Raw genomic sequence first — 20,983 nt, 5'->3', positions numbered from 1 at the left:
CACTGTACTACCGCGGAGTCAGTTATTGGGTTGGTCTCTTGCTCTAGTCATCGTCAGGAGACTGTTACCGCAAACCAAATGTTATATTGATACCTCACCATGCAATGCCTCAAATCCTATAAACTATGTTTTGCATGTTGCTCCCAGAAAGGGGTAGTACGGTACACATAATCACTGAGAACGGATGGAAAGCGCATCGGGCCATTGCTCCTCCTGTTTCAACATTTTCTGTAGACAATCGAAAGGAGGAGGAAATAGTTTTTGGTATGACTTTACTCCTCATCCCACCACTTTTGCTGTTCCTTGTGGGATGAGGGTGATTGGGATACATGCTATCCTAACCCCGCCCTACATTTTGGAATTTGGAATTTTGAAATTTTGAAATATTATGCTTCAAAACGAAAGAAAAACACATAAAATACAAACAAATTTGAGGTTTAAAATTAAGAATGCTTTAAAAAAAAAATTGTTTAGAAGCTCTTCTAAGGTGAATAACCAACATGAGCTTATTAAAATACAGCACTCTTGCAAATTAACCAACACTTTGTGAATGCAAGTGCATACAGTATTATACAGTATACGAAGCCATCCCATCCTGTACTACATGTAGTCTACTGCACACATTTGCCATGCATCATGTACGAAATACTCGTTAACATCCAACTGAGAACTGTATAATGTGGAATCATGATAGATGATGTTGTGTCTCCATCCAAACTGGTTTCAATAAACTGCACTGTTAATCTTTGACAGATTTTTTTGCACAGCAACATTTCAGAACCGCCATGTGGATATTTAACATTTGAATTCTGTTTGATTTGCTATTTTTAGCCTAAAATTGTGTCTTTATAAACGTGCTTAATTTAGGGACAATTTTCCTTGTATAGCAGAGCGAAATGCTTCACAAAATGTATCAGTTGCTACTCAAAAATCACAAAACAATATTGACATTCAGTGTGCACAAAAAAGTTCAGTTTAAATTTGTTGCTATGCAAAAAAGCTGGACGAAATCATTCTCTGCTAATATTGTAGTCTCACGATGCAGTTAGTACTCAAAGTCAAGTGACAGCAATAGCTATAAGGACATGCTTGCTTGTAGCTTAGTTCACTGCCATAACGCCACATGTAGCTTGTATTTATAACAACTACATGAAGGTGGCACACTGCAGACTTGAAGGATTTAAAGTCATTTACTTTGCATCAGAGTCGTACAATGTACAATTTGTTTATAACCAAGGCCTGATACCTCACGGAGGCAACGGAGGCGATTGCCTCCATGCCCCCTGGTCATTGCCATATAGTGCCCTTGAAATGATCCAGTAGAAATTTACAATTTCCTCATAGGATGCCCTTTATTGCGGAGACTATGTCTTGGTGCCCTTGCCCTTTCAAAAATGAAGCATACAGCTCTTCATTCAAAGTAGGATTGCCTCCATGCCCTCTGGTCTTTGCCTTCCTGTCCTTGAAATGCTACAGTAGAAATTAACATTTTCCTCATAGGGTGCCCTTTAGCGAGTAGAAAATGCCTCCTTGTCCCCTTGCCCTTTCAAAACATGAAGCACAAAGGCCTGAAACGATATTTTATATTCTCATTCACTCGTTGGCCACGGTTTTCCATGAAAAAACTGTGCCATGAGGTTGGCCTGTTGCACGCAGCTCAAGGATTATGCTTCTGTACATAATTTCTAGAAAATATAAAATTGACTGTGGCGTCCACCGCGTTAGTTGTTGATATTAATTGCCTTCAGGTATATACAGCACTGTATCTGGAAGTACCGTCACAGCACTCGGTATAAAGAGTAATTTTCATAATGCGGTTCAATCACTGATTTACACGGTTTGTGTAAGGCTTCGCGTGTCGAGATCAAAGTCCATTTTTATAATGGAACTCTCTCTGCTGCAACTCATTCAATATCCAGTGCAAGGAGTCATCAAATGGTCGGCTGATATTTAAGGGGATGTTTTTTAGTCACAATTGCCCAGTAGTAATGCTGTTTTACATTGTTGTTTTTGTTGCCACATCTAAGGGGTTCTTGTGATGAGGTCTAGCATGTTCAGAATTAGGTGGTGGGTGGGGAGAAAGGTTGGGGGGTGGGGGGGGGGTAAGGGCTAGGGTGTGTGGGGGTGTGAGTAGGTACACATTCAAACTGGGGAAATTGCATCAAAAAAATGACAAACTCACTCGTATTGCTTCATTTTAGCATCATAAAGACCGAGATATGCTAGAACATTTTAGGTTATGTTTATCCTTTTTATTATTCATCTAGAATGTTGTGAAATTTTTTTAAAAGTCTTCTAACTGACTCGTACGATTTTGAAATTTCACCTCAAGTTTGGAGTAATGGAACCGATAAAATGGATAAAAATATTGACGTCTGTTTTGGGCTACCCGGATACTCGGTTACCCAGCCCCCCTAATCTTGGTCCAGATACATGTATGGATTGTGCTAAGTGGAGACCACATTGCTTAAGGCATGGTCATGCTGCGGCGATAAGGTTAATGATAACGACAAAAACGCAAAGAGAACGCATTCTATTGGTTGAGTCGCTCAGCGCTGAATGCGTGCATGCTTATTTATCCAATCGAGGGCATGACATGTAAACGCTCTCATTTTCGTTCTTGTTGTCGAGGCCTTTGTGACCGGGCCTTTAGTCTTTTATATGCTTTGATCTTGGTCATGTGAGAAATGTGTGAAATAACAGGTTGTGAACACATTGTAAACAAAGTGGTCAAACATGTGTTTACTAACTGGCCAAAAAGTGATCCGTCTTCAGTGATTGAATTTGAACCATGGACCTTTTAAGTTGAATGTCAGACAGGATTCCAGTCTTTCAAGTGAAGGGTAAACATGCACGCCTGCTTGTAAAAGTACAGTCTGTTTTATATCAAAACAGAATTGTTGGTTGATGCTAGTTGGTCATCACTCATTGATTCTATTAGCTACTGAGGCATAGTCCAATAACCCTCCTCAGAGCTCAATATTAAAAACACTGGACACTGTTGGTAATTGTCAAAGACCAGCTCACTTGCTGTATCTCAACATATGCATAAAAAAACACACCTGTGAAAATTTGAGCTCAATCGGTCGTCGAAGTTGCGAGATAATAATTACCAATAGTGTCCTCTGCCTTAAACACTGGACTGCAAGCCCGATGAGGCCAGTGATTTTAGCATCAGGCCAGTAAACTTACAACCGTATAAGTCTTTTAGTCTTGTGTTTTTAAGTAGATTTTTTTAATTCAGGAGACCTGTGAAAATTTGAGCTCAATCGGTCGTCGAAGTTGCGAGATAATAATAAAAGAAAAGAAGAAAAAAAAACCACCCTTGTCAAACGAAGTTACATGTACATGTATGTGCGTTTAGATGCTTGATTTCGAGACCTTAAATTCTCAATAACTACTCCACTTCAGAGGGAGCGTTTCTCACAATGTTTTATACTACCAACCTCTCCCCATTACTCCCGTTACCAAGTAAGGTTTTATACCAATAAATATTTTCGGTAGTTACCAATAGTGTCCTCTGCTTTAAACACTGGACTGCAAGCCTGATTAGGCCAGTGATTTTAGCATCGGGCCAATAAACTTACAACCGTATAAGTCTCTTAGTCTTGTGTTTTTAAGTAGATTTTTGGAATTCTGGAGACTTCTCATTTCTGAAAAGCACTATCCTGCTTTTTAACTACTACCCGGGTGGAAGGTAGAAAATCAGCTGGGAATACTACTTAAACTTTAGTGGATGTAGAGGATGGAGTGTGTTTCTTAAAGCCATTATACACTTTCGGTAAACAGTATTGTTCAAGTCCCACACTTCGTGTGTCACAACTTAAATATAAAATAACAAACCTGTGAAAATTTAGGCTCAATCGGTCAAAACCCACTCTTGTTACCGCACGTTTCGCCGTGTCATGACATGTGTTTAAAATAAATCCGTAATTCTCGCTATCAAGAATTGATATTGTTTTAATGTTTTCTCTAAAAGTAAAGCATTTCATGGAGTAATATTTCAAGAGAAGTCTTTCACCATTAACTTCTGTAAACCCTGTAAATCATTTGTAAATCTGTGAACTTTTTTTTCTGTACCAAACATGTATAACAGCTTTAATTAGTCTTATTGTTTCGACTAGCTTGTCCTAGTCATCGTCAGGAGACTGACATACCATCCCATAGGTAGAGGCAGAGGGCCTGACACTGACTGACAGGGGTAATAATACTGTAAGGCGCTTTGAGGGGTCTACTCGGTTTGTGAAGTGCATAATAAATACACATAATTACTCCGGTGGGCTGGGAGTTTGGGAAACAGGTATTAGTCGTCCCTAGTAGCAGGGCTCCAATCAGGGAGGAATAAACATGACTGTAGGGCTTGTAGCTCAAAACTTTTACACAGGCACCAAAGAACTTGTTACAATACAAGAATGGAACAAAAATAAAAAGAACACGATCTATAAAGTTTCAAAGTTTAAAATTTGTCGTTTTCTCTTCTGAGAAAATATGGAATGTCTTGATGATGAATTTGTCAAACCTTGGTTGTAATCAACGGCCAATAATCAGCCTGGGCCCAATTTCATAGAGCTGCTAAGCACAAAAATTTGCTAAGCATGAAATTTCTTCCTCGATAAAAACAGGTTTACTAACCAAATTTTCATGTGATTTTCAGGATAAGCAAACAATACCTGAATACCAGTAACAAGCACTATGCAACAAATGAAAATTTGGCTGGTAATCCTGTTTTTATCAGGGAAGAAATTTCATTCTTAGCAAATTTGTGAAATTGGGCCCTGGTGTCTTAGACTTTCCCCCCCCCACTGTAAACAAAATGATTGCAGCCTATAGATCTCTCATAATACTTGCTTGTAAAAAGAAACATTTGATGAGCTGAAATTGGGGATTACACTAGAATCCCTGGAAAAAAAAAAAGATTTAGATCTTGAATTTCAGTTCCCTTCAGCTCCCTCTTGTACAGGGGAAATGAATGGTCCTGGCATAATTATAAATCAACTGATATGACCGATTCTAAACCAAACGAAATTGTTCTTAATCTGTTCCGAACTAAATTGTCCTCCTTTGTTTCTGTTTTGAATTTTTTTCAGTATAATACCGGTACATCATCTGTCAAATTGTAAAAAATTGAGTTGAAGATCCTGAAGCAGTCATCTCATAATTGAGAATTAAAAAGTTCATTTAAAAAAGTACAGTCAAAACATATCCATATCATTAATTTGTCATCTAAAGTACAGTCGGCCTGTGCAATCTGCACATTTTGATTATGGAGTTCCATGGTTTGATTAATGTATCATCAATTCAGCTGTTTTCTGTAATAATCACTCTGGAAAAATATGTGGTGTACAATGTCTGAAATTCCTTCCTTTCTGGTGATGGATGGTTTTTTTCTTTTTATGCTATTTTTCTTTAAGACAGTGGACACTATTGGTAATTGTCAAAGACCAGTCTTCTCAACACATGCATAAAATAACAAGCCTGTGAAAATCAGAGCTTAATTGGTCGTCAGAGTTGCGAGATAACTATGAAAGAAAAGAACACCCTTGTCACATGAAGTTGTGTGCTTTCAGATGCTTGATTTCGAGACCTCAAATTCTAAACTTGAGGTCTCGAAATCAAATTCGTGGAAATTACTTCTTTCTCGAAAACTACGTCACTTCAGAGGGAGCGGTTTCTCACAACGTTTTATACTATCAACCTCTCCCCATTACTCATCACCAAGTAAGGTTTTATGCTAATAATTATTTTGATTAATTACCAATAGTGTCCACTGCCTTTTAAAACAACCTGTTAATAATATGTTTTGTGCGGTTAGAATCTAGGACAAGTCTATGCTACCTTAAGTAGGCCTATAAACATATGTAGCCCTGGGCAGATTGGTTTTGTTTATAAAATCCATCTGGTGTAGTGTTGTGAGGCCAAGCTTGTTATTTACTTAAAGGAACACGTTGCCTTCAGATTTCACAAAATTTCACGTTTGAGGGTGTTCCTAATACTTATTAAGAGTTGTTCTTGCAATAAAACACATTTAATGTGTTGTAATTAGTGAATGGTAATTAAAAAAAACAAACACTGACCTCTGACCCCGAAACATGGCCCGCGAAATATATACGTTTTTCAAGCCGTCAAAACGATCGTCCGTTTATGCGCGATGCACAGCAGTTAGGCTGGCGCCGTAGCCAATGGCCTGATAAACCTACCAGAAGAACACGAGGTAACATACCGTTCTCTACCATACGACGTTGTGTGAAATGTAAACACACCATTTTGTTGTCAAAATGGATCGCCGAAAAACACAGATTCAGCTCATTGCTCTACGCAAAGAGATGATTGAAGACACGTCCAAAAAGAAGGAACGGACACCTCGCCAATCAGGGTAAGAATAATGTAGTGGGACATGGACTAGCCGACGAGAGAGAGAGAACGGACCGTGATTGTTTATACCCAATGCAATGTTATTGTTAGTTATTATTGTGGACATGACACGTAAATTCACAGCCATGACAGCCGCAACACTGAGTTGTGAGAGTACATAAATGTACATGTACTATGACTAGTTTACATGTAATTTTGTAGATCTATTCACTCGGTGCATAGATAGGGGTGGGGATTTGAATCGAGTGTCCAGCGTCCTAATGACTTGGCATAATTTACCCTAATTTACTTTGATGCTACAATTAAAAGAGTCGTTTATCTGGCTGGGATGGGGAGGACTTTTGTAAAAATTGTAGAAATACGTTTTAAAAATACTAAATAGTACAGATTTATTAAATGTTTTTTGTATATTTTTAACAGTTTACCCAAAATATTGTACCCAAGTCAACTCGTACCCTAATTCTTTCAAAGAAGTGTGACCTTTCAAACAATAAAAAATAAAATTGTCGAGAACTAATAAGTTATATCAATGGTTATGAATTTCTTGTTGAAGGTACTATGTGAGCAGATGCCAGGACTTAAATAAACATCTTGGAGACCTCATCAAACCCAACCAAGCTGGTGTGTTTGTACCAACTGTAGGGAGATGCCAACACAACAGGAGAGGTCATGCTGCAAACAAAGGCCGGATGAATGCTTCTCAAACTCGGCAGTAAGAGACTGATTATTTCATACTGTCAATGGCATGTGCATGTATAACAATATACACATGTACTGTCAAAGCAGTCCAGTTTTGTTATATGATATTTTGATCTGTCCGCCCCCCCCCAAAAAAAAAAAGGAAACAAAGTAAATGTGTAAACAAACATTTAATAAGGAAACACAAATTTAAGCTTTCATTCATTGTAGTTACTTGTAAACAGCCTCCTTCGCCAACGTTGCATTACCAAAAAACTTTACACTGAACAGCCACATCCCAAATTTTAATAACATCATGTCTTTGACCAGCAGCCAATTTTACAAAACTTTACGCAACTGCGTAAGTCCACTTGTGCAACGTTTATGGAGCAACTTGCGCCATTAAAATTGCGCAAGTGGACTCACGCAGTTGCGTAAAGTTTCGTGAAATCGGCTGCAGGTAGGTAATATTTGCAAAAGTGTCACTTTAATGAATCAACATCAAGTGCATGGGTTTTATATTCCATGTACATGTACAAATAACCAATTTTTATTTTGTTAATTGTTTCAAAAATGTTTGTGTTTATATTTGAAAAGATCTTGAGGCACCTTGTTCTGGACCACCATTAGAGTTGGCACGACATCACAGGAATGACATGTACACCAGGGGAGCATGATGTACACAACAAATGACTTTGCCACCCAGCCAGCCTTCACAGACAACATGTGTTGTGTCAGAATGGAAATAGAGGAACACTACCTAGTTACTGTTTGTAAAATCAGGGATATATTTCCAGATAGTTTCAACTGTCATGTACACATGATTTATGCAAAACAGGTTTTACAAATGGCAATATTTCCTGTTTTCAACAAGTAGATTCTTATTCCTAAATTAACACATGTCAATATTTCAACTTATTATTTTCTTTTGCACATTACTTATGTCAACAAATCATTGAATGTGATGTGAGCAGAGTTTGTTTTCATCACAACGACATAATATGATTAAGTTTAATTTGAAGTACATGGCCAATTGTTTATACAATCATCATATTTATTGTATTATTTATTTGAGATTTCGATATTTTGTAACAAAAAACACACTAGATCAACAAATACAAAAACATAAACAATCTGTATTCAAATAAACTTATCTGAAATATCTTTATTCTGTATTCATAAAGAGACATGGATCATAGATGCAACAAGTTTGATAAACACAGTGCCATTTCAAATTTTTAACCTTAACCCTTGCAAGTATATTTTGATTTCAAACCACATGCCTGTTATGAAATGCATGGTCAGAATGATGTTTTAGAATTAGTCATATTGTTGACTAGCAGACCATGTTAGTTCGAATAAGTAAAAGTTTTAAAGGGAAACCACCGAATTTCAAGTCATACTTGTGTTGATCATTCTATTCTACTTTTAAAACATTCTTTCTAACCATATGCATTTTACAACAAAATCACTCGATCTAAGGCATTGGTCTCTCTAAAGGGACTTTATACCTTAAATGTTGGTAATTACTAATTTGTGATCATTAAACTCACTTGATAAAGTCTACATGATGAGAGGCATGTCAAAGGACTTGTTTCTATATTGCAATGGTGTTTTTCTTTCACCGTTTCTTGCAGCTTATATTGCCAAATTTAGCCCAAATTGTCACAGGTTTATTATTGTATGCATAAATATTGAGGAGATACACCAACTATTACTAAGGATACTGCATGGGACTATAGTGTTCTTTGGCAAAGGACAAATTTAATTAATGTTTGCAAATACATCGTGTACTGCTGTGAATTGTAAAAACATTCAATAAATTGTCCATATTTTTTTTATAAAGTTCCTATTAATTTGTGACAAAGATTCTCTTTAATTATATACAAACTCTGGAACTTGCCAATAATGCTAATAATGCACTGACCTTATATCTTATGCACACCTGTACAGACAATTTTGTAGCCAAATTGTGGAAAGTTACATGGAAATTAAATTTAAGAAGTGGAAAATCTGGATTTGTGTTTTGCTACAAGTTCTGTTGGTAGTAGTGGTGGTGGTATGGGGGGGGGGGGGGTGGGGATGGCGGCTGCGGGTAGAGGCTATCCTTGCACCATTAGCGGTAAGCCTGGGCGACTAGTGTCGCACTCCAACTATTGAATCCTGAGTCGAGTCGCGACTATTGTTTTCAACTATTCGGTTAAACGTGCTACAAAAATAGTTTTAAAAAAATTGCGTCTACCTGTTTGGTGAACAAATTTAGTCGCTCATGACTATTCATGACAACATAATTTACTTACAGAACACAATCAGACATCAGTGACACAAATCTTCTGTCTTTTCCGCTTGAATTAGACTATATTGTGCAGTGCATCGTGATAATTAAAATTTTGTTGCGACTAGTGTCGTAGTCGCAACTATTGGATGGAGGTGCGACTAGTCGATTAGTAATTTTCACTGGTCGCCCAGGCCTAATTAGCAGAGTTTTCCTGTCCTGCGAAGAAGCTGGTTGTCATCTAACCGTGCTTGGAAAACTTCTTTGATGTACGTGTACTCTTTCTTGTCCATACCGGCTTCAATAATCACATCACCAGCCAACTTTCACTGTGACCTGGGAATCAAGTATCAATACAAAAATGTTACAAAATAATAAAATTGTTCCCCGTTTCTGATTTTGTTTTGTAATTTTTGAAAAGAGTTTTCTAGACTATGGCCCTTTTCGAAACCCCGGCTTTGGCTTTGAATTCAGCTCGGGCTAGCTTGGCCCCGCAGATGTTTTGACAATACTGTGCGTGCTTTGCGTAGGGATTCAGACAAGGGGACGGAGTCTGAAGCCGAATCCATAGCCGATGCCGTGGTTTTGAAAAGGACCTATGGAAGCTTCATTTTTGTGGACAAGAGTATTAATTTATTTTAGCTTTCCTTGCCAACTACCATTTGCAGTATGTGCTCCCTGTTCAGATGCATCGCACCATAAATTTTGCTGTCAAATGATTCTGAGCAATGTAAACAGGAGCTACCTCAAATAGTACTGTCCAAGACCAAGGTCAAGGAATTACATCCCCATAATAGACATAAACATTATTTTATAAAATAATGAATGTATGGCAAATAAGACAAGTGACATCATCTATCCTATGGCGATGGACTAGTATTAGTAATAGACACCACTTTCCTGTTGCCCTGTGACTCTACATGTACTTGCAAACAGCATAGAGAAAGGACAGAGAAGTAAAGTCCCTGTAATTTTGCATCTAAAAACGAACTGTGGGGTATAGGCCTATGTGACTCGCAATTGCATACTATACTTACACGGTAAACGCCTCTGACATGTCTGAGCAGATGTTTTATTATTGAGAGGATGAATTCTCTAGCTGTAGTTTTGGTGTGGGAGGTCATGACACGTCCATTTTCAACTCCACTCGCTAGTTAGTATACGGGTACTAGACATTCTTTCGTGTACAAAGTGTTCGCATTACTAGACTGGCCCCGCTAAAATCCTACATCGTACGAGCAAGAACGGGGAGTTCACTGCGTCTGGGGAGGTCTGGCCGCGGGGGATGATGGCCCGCTGGACGGCAGCCGCTCGGCCCCGGGACGTGGGCTGAACTTGCTGCTTAGATAGATTAATAAAAAGTTAATTCAACGTAGGCCCTTTTATTTTTGTTCATGAACTGTTTTTTTTTGTTGTTGGAGTAACCATGGAGGAAGAGATAGATACAAATGGGTTCGTAAAATTGTTAATAATTGCTCAGTCGTATAGTTCAACGGCTGCGACTGGAAATAAGACTAGTGAATTTGGCGGCCATTTATGGGAGTCAAAATCTTGACCCCCATAAATGGCGGAGCGTTTTGTTTCGAGAAAGTTAGCAAAAGTGAAGCAATTCTAAGGCATGTTTGTGTAGATCATTATATTCTACTTTTTTAACATCTTTCCAACCGTAATCATTTTACATCAAACGCTTGTCATAGCCCAAAAACGCCCAACAAAGCGCAGTCCGAAGGCAACGTGTTCCTTTAAACTCATTCCTATAATTGTACCATAATTAAACATACAGATCATTTGTCTTACCATTCACAGTGACAGTGTTACAGAACATTGATTTTGTCATAGACAGGGGGCTGTGTTCATATTCTAAACTCTGAAGGTTCACTGATTAAAGAAGTTCAAACCAATTGCAATCCTAAAACAAAGATGATTGAACTGTCAACATTTAGGAATAGCATTTCTCCTGAAGATGTGGGGAGTACTGTCAAGACCAAACCTGCTCTTTTCAGAGTCTATAGATACCCTCCCGTAAAGGCAGTCGACATTACTGGTAATTTCTCAACATAATTATTAGCATAAAACTGTAACTGGTAACAAGTAATGGGGAGCTGTTGATAGTATAAAACAAGGTGAGAAACGGCTCCCTCTGATGTAACATAGTTTTTTAGAAAGAACTAATTTTCCACGAATTTGATTTGGAGACCTCAGATTTAGAATTTGAGGTCTCGAAATCAAGCGTCTGAAAGCACACAACTTCGTGTGACAAAGGTGTTTTTTCTTTCATTATTATCTCGCAACAAACGATTTAGCTCAAATTTTCACGGGTTTGTTATTTTATGCATATGTTGAGACACACCAAGTGGGAAGACTGTTCTTAGACAATTACTAATAGTGTCCAGTGTATTTAAAAGAGAATTATTACATAAATGTACCCCCAAGTTTACTATTGTTTATAGTTTATTCTTAACAACATTTTGTTGTGCGCCTGTAATAGGGAGATCGCCATTATGGGACTAGATACCTCAGTTGCTTAAGCGGTGGAACATTAATCAGGAGGTTGTTTTTTCAATAGTTCAACTCCAAAGTGTGTGTCAGATTGAGAAAAAGGTCTTCTCCACAAGAACTTTCTTTTTAAAAATATGTTGGTCTGTTGCTGGTTAAACTCTTTCTTTTTGTCAAATATCAAACAACTACAAGGGAAACTGACTGGGTAAATTTTAAATGATTTGGGGATTGATAAAAAAGAAAACTTGACAAAAGAGTAAGAACGCAAAAATTGGGCTAGATAGCTCAGTTGGTAGAGCGTCGGCAAGTTTTAACGTAAGCCGAAGGTTATTGGTTCGAGTCTTACTGAAATAAAATTAAATATTTCTCTGATCAACCTCAAATCATTTAAAAGTTACCCAGTCAGTTTCCCATGTGGTTTATAGTATTTGATATAATATAATATCCTATCTGAAGATGTACCAACAAATTAGAATAAGCTTTTAAAATGTTTCTTTTGTAAATTCTGAGTGCCAATTATCCTATAGGCTTATAATGTACATGCATGTATTATATTTAAGTGTGCACGTATGTTTATGCAAAGCGTTTGTCTGGTCATTTTTAATGAGCATTGCCCTTTCTGCAATACATTATAATCAAATGGGAGGCATACAAAGTAGGTGAACACCACCTAATTAAAACACACAATACATTAGCGTGATTCATTATCATTACTGCTATGACTAACTACTCTCTTATGTTGGTCAATTTAAATTAGTGATCTTGTTTGTCATGACGTCAACTTGTCCCATGAGCGGAACGATGTAAGACAATTTTTTTCAGATGATCACTTGCAATTTCAAAGAAAAAGTGGAGTTGTAAAGGTTTAGTGGGTCCAATTATTTTAAATTTATCCGGGGAATGTAGAGCATATATCTTAAAGAGGAATTCTTGCAGCATGAATGAGTGTTTTCAGTGATGGGGTAAAGACCACTAAAAGCTAAACATGTAAAAAAAAAGCTCAATGATTATCAAACTCATATCATTCTTCTCCTTTCGGTTTGTGTGCCAGGTTAACTTAAAGGCAGTGGACACTATTGGTAATTACTTAAAATAGTTATTAGCATAAAACCTTTCTTGATTACGAGGAATGGGGAGAGGTTGATAGTATAAAACAATGTGAGAAACAGCTCCCTCTGAAGTGGCGTAGTTTTCGAGAAAGAAGTTATTTTCCACGAATTTGATTTTGAGACCTTCGTGTGACCATGGTGCAACAAGGGTGTTTTTTTCTTTCATTATTATCTCGCAAATTTGATGACCGATTGAGCTCAAGTTTTCACAAATCACAGGTTTGTTATTTTATGCATGTTGAGATACACCAACTGTGAAGACTAGTCTGTGACAATTACCAATAGTGTCCAGTGTCTTTAAACAAGATGAAGGCTGAGGCTCATTATTAATTCTCTAAAGAATTAGTTCTGTTTGACGAACTGTTACAACCGACTGAAAAACAGGGTTCAAATTTTACACTGGACCTTATGCCTGTGCATGCTGCCAATGAGTTAAATATCAGGACGGAACAAGTCCAGCGGTCTTCTGTTTTTCAATTGAATAATAATAATACCACACTGTGTATAATCTTTAAGTTAAAGAAGTTATGTTCAAATGTTGACTTTGAGTCTGATAAGACCTTGATTCTGTGTTGAGCATAAAACAAACGAGTTCTATCTTCTCTCAGTGATTGATCAAAATGAAAACAGTTCACATGAAATAAACTTTTTGGAAAGTTCTTTCTCATTTATATTCTGGTCTTGAAAAATAATTCTGCTCTGGTAAAAATTTTACGCCACAAAGCCTGATTTGTTTTCTCAATGTTTTTATCCTGCGGAATGAATAAATGAATAGATGATGAATAAATGAATGAATGAATCCTCATTAGCTTTAATAGACCATTTCATAAGCCTCCATTTGCAGCTTACTGTATTTAGTGTCTATTGATGAAGGGAATTAATGGTAAGAGAAGGTTAATATGCCTTTTTATTTTTGTATATCCAAGGTTTATTGCATCTCCATGTAAACAAATCACAACCAGTAAATTGTTGAGATTAAAAAAAAACCCTGATATTTTTATGATGTACTGAAAGACAGTGGACTGGTAATTACTCAAAATAATTATTATCATAAAACCTTACTTGGTAACAAGTATTCGGAAGAGGTTGATAGTATAAAACATTGTGAGAAACAGCTCCCACTGAAGTGACGTAGTTTTCGAGAAGGAAGTTATTTTCCACGAATTTGATTTTGAGACCTCAGATTTAGAATTTAAGGGACCCTGAAATCAAGCATCTGAAAGCACACAACTTCGTGTGACAAGGGTGTTTTTCTTTCATTATTATCTGACAACTTCGACGACCAACAGCACTTCAGCAAGTAATGTTTTAAGGGAAGCTCTCGTTTATCATTAATTATCTTTAAACCATGTAAGTTTATTGTAAATCTGTGGACTTTTGTGTTTTGTGTCGTACAAAAAGTACCCAAACCCTGTAATTATGTGTGTTTTCTATGAACTGTCTCTTGTTGAACTAAGAATTCTTTTCAATACTCTGTGCTTGATTAGAATGTCTTGAATATTTTACAGGAATATTTTTAAAAGCTAAGTACCAAAGCTATTAGAATTGTTGAGATCAATTAAGAACTCACTCCATGGCAATGAAGTTGAATAGCGTTAAGTCCCCACAATCCACTGAAGCTAAAGTAGTTGTCCTGGCCAACTTCCTACCTTCCGTCCAGGTAGTAGTCCAAAAGCAGGACAACTGATAAGTTTCCCAAATACTGAAAAATAAAGCAAGAAAAGTTCTCAAAAGAACATAATCTACCCAGCAAAATTGATACCCACATCATGATGTTACCCTAAACTAAACATAATGTATTGCTTGCATTCATCAGTATTTCATGGGAGATAAAATTTAGTTGATTTACCAGATTTTCAAAAAATTACATAATTTGAAGACAGAACATTTTTGCACAGAGCATTTTATTCTAAATAGGCCTAAGTTGTGTGTACATCTGTGAAAATTTATTTCAATCTCACTTGAATTATGGAAAATGCTTTAAAGACTGTGGACGCTATTGGTAATTGTCAGAGACCAGTCTTCTCTCTTGGTGTATCTCAACATATGCATAAAATAGCAAACCTGTGAAAATTTGAGCTTGATTTATTGTCGGAGTTGGGAGATAACTATGAACGAAAAAATACCCTTGTCACACAAAGGTGTGTGCTTTTAGATGCTGGATGTCCAGACCTCAAATTCTAAACTTGAGGTCTCAGAATCAAATTCGTGGAAAATTACTTCTTTCTCGAAAACTACGCCACTTTAGAGGGAGCTGTTTCTCACAATGTTTTATACTATCAACCTCTTCCGAATACTCGTTACCAAGTAAGGTTTTATGCTGATAATTATTTTGAGTAATACCAGTAGTGTCCACTGCCTTTAAAGTCATGTCCACATTTTTTGTGTTTTATTATTTCAGCTTTATTTTTAACTCATTTGTCCTTGCCATGGTACATTGACATGTGTGTCTAAAAAGATAAGGGTACCCTGCCATAATGATATTTGTCCTTATTTTTACGAGGATCAGAATGAGTGTGGCAATGGTCGTTAAAATAAGCAGTGGAATTTGTGTTTGCATAATCATGCCATCACCCTTCTAGATTTTTACATGTATGTTCAACCATTGCGGTACCCATTGCTAAAATATAGGATTCAAACTGCCTCTAGCTACTGGGCACTTATGGTTGTCTAGTTGAGTGTCTACATTCTTTTCTTGAGTTGCGTGGCTTCGTATCTCACCAGGGTAAACTGCAGAGTATATATGTCTATGATTTCTTCAGAGACCTCGGGAAAGTATCACAGTAGACATAGGCATCGATGTGGATCATAACTTGATGTTATTGAAAGTTTGGTGACATCAAACTTTAGAACTTGCAGGTCTCGGGAAAAATCGCCACATTTTTAATTAATATGGGAAGTTGATTGAGATGAAAATAAAGAAAGTTTTTGTATTGATCCCTCCATCTTGGATACGATAACTCTACTGTGCCATGTACATATTTAAAGAGCCAAGCATTATGCCAAGCATTATATGCTGCAAATAAATACCCTTTTTCATAGAAACTGCAAATTATAGTTGCAGAAACTATGGCTGCATACAGAAATATGGTCATTTCTGCTGAATATTTACCAAGCCTGTACTCAGGTATGAGTCTAATGTTTCCCAAATTGACCCACCCCCCCCCCCCCCCCCCTAAAAAAAAAAAAGAAAAAGAAAAAAAAAAAAGTTGGCTGTTTGCTACTATAAGGAGGTAAGGATAATTTGTTTACAACCATATTTATTTACAAGTTCGCTGAGGTTACAAAAATGTAAAGGCTTAATGTTAAAATATTACAACAATCGCTGCAGTAAATTTTTCTCTCAGTCATCCTTACTGGCTAGTTTAAGTTTGTATTTTGTTGTCTCACACTTCAACCACCCCAGGCTCATAACCCAACCCTAATTATGCCCACCCAGACACCACCTAGCCTGGAACCTTTCAATTTTGAGGTAGGAACCTGTGACTTCGTTTTTTCCAATTCTACCTTTTAGATTCAAATTCTTTACAGATGAAGTTGTTAGCTAATCGTCTTAAAGAAAACATACAATATTGATAACATTCAGGACAATAGATAAACATCTGACTGGTCCCACTTGCCAGTTCATTAAACTATACTAAACCCTGAAATAGGTGCAAGTATTATGCAATTTATTTGGTTGGTACTTGTCAAAACAGCCTATTAGGTATGTACAGAATAGTAATTGTGTTTGTATTGTGTTTTGAGGGCGCGGAAAAAGGGACAAAATCAATGTGATTCTTTGTAGGCAACAAGAGATCAATAAGTTTCCCATCAGTAGCTTACTATATCCCCAGTACCTGTTGGTCTCAGCTGTGTGAGTTGGGTTTAGTTTTATCGTGGGAGCCATCTTGCTGTATGGAATATGTTATAATGGATGGAGAAAACTTAGCTGCATTCCTGCACAACATGGCTCAAAGATGCTCATTAGTTTACTACAGATGATACAGTTTACCACAGAATGATAGGAACATCAACCACATGTGGCTTAGCTTAATGCTTTGTGAGAAGTTTCGTGTCTTGTTATAGCATATATACATGCGTTCAAATCAATCTTTTGGATTTAAATGTCCTTGGAAGCCATTTTGAAGGACCTTTCTTTAAACCTCAACTTGAAATTTAACTTGAAGGTAACATCATTTCCATCCATGTGTGTTCGAAGAGAAGGATGCCAGAAACCCTATTGATTTCATTTCCTTTAAATTCCTTGGAGGAATACAGGTGGACGGAAGGAGTTCTTATCCTTTCCCCTGATGCCCAGAGAAGACGCTTTTAGAGATTGAACACAAAAGTTGCAACTGACACTTTTAATCTTGCTGTGTGGGAATATTTGCAGGAGTTAACCTGAATATTTTATTGCCTTCGTGAACGATCTCCAACGTCGACCTTTTCTTGGGAGTGCTATGGTGAGTTATATATATAAACATTTTTAAGGTACATTGTAACATTGCTTTTGGAAGAGTAAGGGGCCTTGTCACACTGGGCAACTTTTGCAGTCAACTTGGAGGCAACCAACTGCAGTGAGTGCAACAGGACAACTTTGGTGGCACATGAGTAATTTTTGAAACAATGTCTTCAATGATCCACGAGAAAATACATAAACTTTCCCTATGTGAATACCTTTTCTTTTTGGAGATTGTCTGGAGCGGGTTGACAGTAAATTGCCTTGTGTAACATGGCTTAGAGTGACTTTCCAGTCTCTCGTTTTGAAATACATACAGTGTAGGTGCACAGCCACAATCATGGGTAGACATTGGGTAGACGTCTTATTTTGTCCATTGGTAAGAATGATAGTTTAAAGCCACCAATGATGCAGTTATCTCAAAGCTATTTGTATATCAATCAATGATGGATAAAAAGTGCTTGAAGTTGTTGGTTCTGAGATCTGCAAAGAGTTGCTCATTATTTTAATCTGTTGTTCATCCTGTTGTCTTTATAGCATAACTGTGGCTTTGCATGTACAACCAATCTATGAAAATGACAGTTCAGTTGGATCTTGTTTTAAAGACAGTGGACACTATTATAAGTTATTACACAAGCGCGAGTGGAATACGGAGAGCAGAGCGCTATATTTTCCGTATTTCCACGAGCGCGCGTGTGATAATGTATTTATCTTCAAGCAAACTTGGCGCGTGACAAAGAACACACAAGACGCATGGTAGTGATATTAGCCGTGCAATATAGGTTTTTATCACCACTCCATTCTGCGAATCTGATTGGAGGATGAGCGCGTACTTGAAGATAATGGTAATTATCAAAGACCAGTCTTCTCACTTGGTGTATCTCAACATAAAATAACAAACCTTGAAAATTTGAGCTCAATTGGTTGTCGAAGTTGCGAGATAATACTGAAAGAAAAAACACCCTTGTCACACGAAGTTGTGTGCTTTCAGATGCTTGATTTCGAGACCTCAAATTCTAAACTTGAGGTCACAAAATCAAATTAGTTGAAAATTACTTCTCTCTCGAAAACTACGTCACGTCACTTGTTACCAAGTAAGATTTTATGCTAATAATTGTTTTGAGTAATTACCAATAGTGTCCACTGCCTTAAAAAGCCAAACCAAAGGAACAAAGGAACATGATTATGATTTCTCTACACTGTAATGCTTATTCGTGTAAGGTTATTTCAGTTGTGGCAACCAGAATAAGCATCAATGAGGTTGTCGTGTCAGTGCTATTCCGTTGACTTTGAAAGCATTTCAGATTGTTTCATTATAATGTGGAGGATTGGTACTGATAAAAACTTTGTGATCAATGAGCCTTCAAATTTAACCTAAAATTAGTTTATTTTGATGAAAACAAAGCCTGCATTTTGTGTTTAACTCTTTTATATAGGCCTACAGAAATTGTGTTCCTTCTATTTGAGTCTGATTCTTGATTGTTTGCCCTCAGAAAAAACAGGAAAATTGTGTTTTAATATTAAATAGCTCTAAATTAAAGGACCACATATCATGTCTACATTTAGCGGACTGTCTGAAAAATTGAGAATTTATTTTATTGTCTAAAAATAAGTCTACAAGGTCTAAAAAAAAACACCCGCACTTGATCTACGAGGATGAATGTTTTCTGCATGGTTGAATCTATCTCCATGGTTGAACTAATTCAACCAAGCATGGATCCCAATGTGTGGCACTTCAAACCCACTGGGATACAGAAGGCCAAGCCTTTATGGACGTTGATCTTTTGTTTTTTGTAAGCAATTTGTTAGAAGACTTGACAAAAGTAGCTTTGAGTAAAAAAAGTGAAGTAAAAATACTAATTATGGGAGAAGAATAACTACTTAGGGTTTGCCTGACACGTTGTCAGTGACCAACCAACAGGAAAAGTTAGCTTGTCATTTCATCAGTCCCCCAGCCTTTTCGCTTGTCCACATAATGTCATGTAAAGCCAGCCAGACAACTTGGAGGAGATTTTCACTGGTCCTTAGCAGGTGTTTTACTAGCAATTTGCCAGGGTATCACTGTTAAAGAAGAATGCTGCTGCTACAATTAAAATGAGCGCTTATAGTAGGCCTAGCATACATCATGAGCATGTCCACAATCTATGTATGTGCCCGAGTTATATAGACAAGGAAGAAATGTCAGTTTTAGAGTTTGGAGAAAAAAACCCAAATCCACATGCAAGGCTTCCGTCCGGAACTGGGGTCAACAAGGGTACTGGAACTGGGGTTAACAGAGGTGAAAGGCTGAGCGAACTTGACTCTAGACATCATAAATCCTTTTTTGTTGCAGTGTGTTTATTCCAAACTAGAAGACACGGATGAATTTACACTTCCAGTAAAAAAAAAAAATCTACATGCACGGCTTCCAAAAAAAGAGTCTGGTTTCGAACTGGGGTTCACAGAGGTGAAAGGCAGAGGTAACCCCACTCTAGTCAACATCAACCCTTTCTGTTGCAGTATTGGATGAATTTACTTTTCCGGTTAGCTACTGATATGATACTTTTAACCTTCAATATGACTCGGTAGATCTCGGCTTTGGAATCTGTTTTGCCAACAGAAACTGTTTAAAGTACATGTAACTCCCTTTTAGGGTTGAAATGTATCACCATGAAAACCACCTACTGTATACTTAGTATGAACTATCCGTTTAAAGGCACTGGACACGTTTGGTAATTGTCAAAGACCAGTATTCTCACTTGAGGTATACCAACATCAGAATAAAATAGCAAATCTGTGAGAATTTGTACTCAATTGGTCATCGAAGTTGCAAGAGAATGATGCAAAGAAAAACACCCATGTTGCACAAGTTTTTGTGCTTTTAGATGCCTTATAAAAAACTTCAGTCCTGATAATATTGAATGAGAAGTTATTACCTCTCTCTCAGAAACAACATTACTTCATTGGGAGCCGTTTCTCACAATGTTTTATACTATCAACAGCTCTTCATTGCTCGATACAATGTAAGTTTGTAGCTAACAATTACCAATAGTAACCAGTACCTTTAAAACTGAGGCCACTGGGTTGGGTTCTCAGTACACTAACACATACTAAGATTTCCTACCCATGGCTAAGATAGTGAAATGTATCCGCAATCTCCAATGGGCATCATTGATAGCGAGCCCATCAAGACGATGATGTCGATGAACCATCTATAGCTGGATAGTCTCACCGTCAGGCCCATCGTCTCTCATCAGTCCGAGCCCAAAGGCTTAATCAGGCTGGATCATAGAGGCTTAGAAATATAAAGAAATGACAGTGGTCTGCCGACGGCGGACAACCACTGAAAGTAACGTCAGGATATTAACCTCATTGGATTGATTGTGTCTGTTGTTGTGTTACTTGCGTTGATGTGATTACGACATAATGTTACATCGTATTTATAACATCGTTTTGCACTTTCTCGGTTTGGGGTTTAAGGCTGAAAAGGAAATCTTAAGGTGATGATATTTGGCATATGGGGAAGTGAGCCAAGACTTGCATGTTGCATTGAGGGTTGTAAGCTGAGTGATTGATTGTGTCTGTTAATTGTTAGGTTACTTGCGTTGATGTGATTACTACACAATGTTA

The 20,983-nt window shown here is 37.3% G+C and overlaps 1 protein-coding gene and 1 long non-coding RNA gene across 3 annotated transcripts in view; both read left to right on the top strand.

Moving 5' to 3' along the window:
• The window catches only part of LOC139948742 (voltage-gated inwardly rectifying potassium channel KCNH6-like), a 158,740-nt gene that overhangs the window by 5,929 nt on the left and 131,828 nt on the right, over positions 1–20,983 (top strand). The gene's annotated exons all lie outside the window — the stretch shown is intronic.
• On the top strand, positions 6,956–9,066 carry LOC139948744 (uncharacterized). Its single transcript, XR_011787474.1, has 2 exons — positions 6,956–7,084; positions 7,648–9,066. It is a non-coding gene; the product is annotated as an uncharacterized lncRNA (long non-coding RNA).

The sequence above is a fragment of the Asterias amurensis genome, chromosome 16 (assembly GCF_032118995.1).
Source record: "Asterias amurensis chromosome 16, ASM3211899v1".
Taxonomy (NCBI): Eukaryota; Metazoa; Echinodermata; class Asteroidea; order Forcipulatida; family Asteriidae; genus Asterias; species Asterias amurensis.
The sequence above is the reverse complement of the archived record's forward strand: the minus strand, read 5'-3'. Positions and strand labels throughout refer to the sequence as shown.